Below are 3,021 nucleotides of genomic sequence, written 5' to 3' on the forward strand. Positions count from 1 at the left end.
TATTTATCCTATCTTAAAAAATTGGTGAGTGACGCATGAATTAGCTTTTTAATTCGGACGTACACACGCTTTTTTAGATAGGAATACAGATTTTTTGCGCGTTTGGATTATCGTGCCGCGAATATAACGCCTATGTATCACGTGGCCGCAAATTAAATGCTGATCGAGAATGTGTTTTATCGCGTTAAGCAGATTTCGGATTCTCGCGCGTAAACTTCAAGCGTGGCACTTTACGTTCAGAAACGCAGCGAAGCCCCCGAGAATATTTTTCCTCTGTATTTTTCCTACGCGATATTATTTTTAGCACTCGGTAATTTTTCAACGGTATAAAGAGATTCGTTGCTTTGTCCCTTTTTGCGCGAATAAAAACTTTATAATCGGAATAATAAAATTTCCCGCGGCAAAATAAAAAAAAAAGAAAGAAAAAAAAAGTTTTAAATATACAAATCTCACATTTCTGACTAATGAATAAATTCTTCGATGTAATTCGTACGAGGTGACTAATTCTACTTATTAAACGTAATTACTACCTAACACCCATTAATATTATAGTAATATCGTGTTTTCACACTTGAAATCGTATACATAAAAAGAGACGCGAGTACCAATTAACTGACTTAATATATTTGACTTTCTAATTTTTATAATTGCAACTTTCTAACCTACACTTTAACGTTGTAAATTATTTATTATTACGCCGATTATAGATGCCGATTCGTAGATTACTGATAACGCAAAAAAAAAAATAAAATAAAATAATTAAATTAAATTAAATTAAATTAAATTTAAAAAATCCGATCTCTCGGTACCGTTCCCGCGGTGCAGCTGGTTGTCGCGTAAATGGAGGAGGTCAGGGTAGCCATTTATTTCTAATACCGAGAAAGAAGTGTCGGGTCATTCCGCGTTTTCTGTCGCACCGGGTGACCTACTGTTCCTTTCTCGGACTCGAGAACAAAACGCGCCGCGATTACGACGGATATACATTATTTATCCACACTCCTCTTTCTTTTGCCAACCGCAAATCTGCCGTTGAGATACCAATTCCTCCCGCGCTGCCATCCTACGCGCGCAACGTCATTATATTTTTAGTTGCCATCGATCATGCGATTTTTTTTTTTTTTCTTTTCTTTTTCTCTTTTCCGCCGCGGCAAGAAAGGTCGACCCGACGAGTGTCTATCGATCGCGCACACACCGCGGGGTGATTGATCGATGCATGCTGAGTGTACAGCGGCCGCAATCGTATAAAAATTTGTCGAAAGTAAGACACGGTCCAGAATTGAAGTGTATCACGCGCACCGCCGCCGTCCTGCCTTCCATTGTTACAGGTGTTAGAAAGGGAAAAGTCGAAAGTATTATTTTTACTTTACAGCTCGGAGAGAGAGCAGAGAGTACAATAGCTAAGCAATAATCGCGAATATGATTGCCCCGGCGTTCTCAGTCACTTTCAGATTCTCCGAGTTGCATCCCATCGCCGCGAGCTAACTTCTTGTTTATTAATTCGTTCTCTTACTTTTATTAAAAAAAAAGATTTTTTTTTTATTCGTCGATTATATTTAATTATGTTTATTATTTTTTTTTCTTTTATTAAGAATTTCCAGATGTACACAAGTACAAAGTGTGACAACCGGCCGAGCTCAACGCACGCACGTCTTTTCTCATATATCTCGCGCATACATCTCTTTCCGTGGTCTTCTTTCGCGTTTCTAGTAGCCACGAGTCCGGCTTTTGCAGTTGTGGTAAAGCATTCCTTTCCCCCCGTAATACAACCGCATGACAGTGAACCAGTTTTTACTTCTGGGTTCAACCTGACAAATGGACTATGACGTTAAAGATCCTCCGATCTGTCTTTATCCTTCTTTCATTTGATCATTCGATTAAGATCACCGGAGATATTATCAAGTAATAATATCATTATAAATGTACATAGTAAGATCGTGTAAATGTTAAATTAAACGATGGAGTAACGTAGAAGAATATATAATAGCAAATTATAATATTCATTAATTTCAATTTTAATTAACATTAAATAGAAAGAGTGTTGTATTTAATTTAACTTTTTTAAATTAATTTAATTTAAACAATCGTAAAATATGTGAGTTTAAAAACATTTTGTTCCTTCGGGAGAAAGGAAAGGGGATTTTTCGACTACCGGTGTTCAAATAGATACCATCGGAGTCATCGACCCGGCACGGTAATGTTATGCAAAATGTGGTTAGTTAATGATGCAGCTCTAGGTGAGCATTGATTCGATTACTTAACGTTATCGTATAGTTATGAGAAATCTCGTTGATTTCTTTGTCGTGACGCAGTCGATGAAACATTTAGTTTGTACCGTGTAATCTTTATTCTTTTTTTTTTTTTTTTCAAAACACTAAAGCTTATTTTGCATTAATGCTTAATGATATACTAGTTGTAACTTATTGACCGATTTCAAGAAAATATGCGATAATACACAGATAATAACATAATTAAGATAAAATTAATAACGTTACGATATATACTTGCAGTTTGTATTTATATTCATAAACGCGAGACGCGTTTGATAAATAAAAGGTTGATTATTTTGTAGATAGATTTTTTTTTTTATATAAAAATCTTGATTGTATATTAATTGTTCGATAAAGCTCGAGTGATGTCAATATGCGATTAAATCACAGATTTTTCTTTTCCCTTTTTTTTTCTTTTTACATTTTAATTTTTAATAGAATTTAACTTACGATGAGAATTATTAAATCAAATATGCATAAAGATGTTAAAATCATATTGCAATTGCAAAGTTGGGTAAAGGTAAACAACGCATCGTGTCTAAGTTAAATTTTGCTCGTTGAGTAAGAAGCTTTGGCTAGATTATTTCTTGGCAACGCTTTTCAAATATATAGAACGTTCACTTGCTAGGTTGAGTTAGGTGCTAGTTGTTGATGGCTTGAAATGCATGAAAGTTACATAAATAATTCTTCCTCAATATAATTTATAATTAATTATTTCTATAACGCAACTTAAAAAATATTTATAAAGATACGC

Source organism: Cardiocondyla obscurior, linkage group LG18 (assembly GCF_019399895.1).
Source record: "Cardiocondyla obscurior isolate alpha-2009 linkage group LG18, Cobs3.1, whole genome shotgun sequence".
Lineage (NCBI taxonomy): Eukaryota > Metazoa > Arthropoda > Insecta > Hymenoptera > Formicidae > Cardiocondyla > Cardiocondyla obscurior.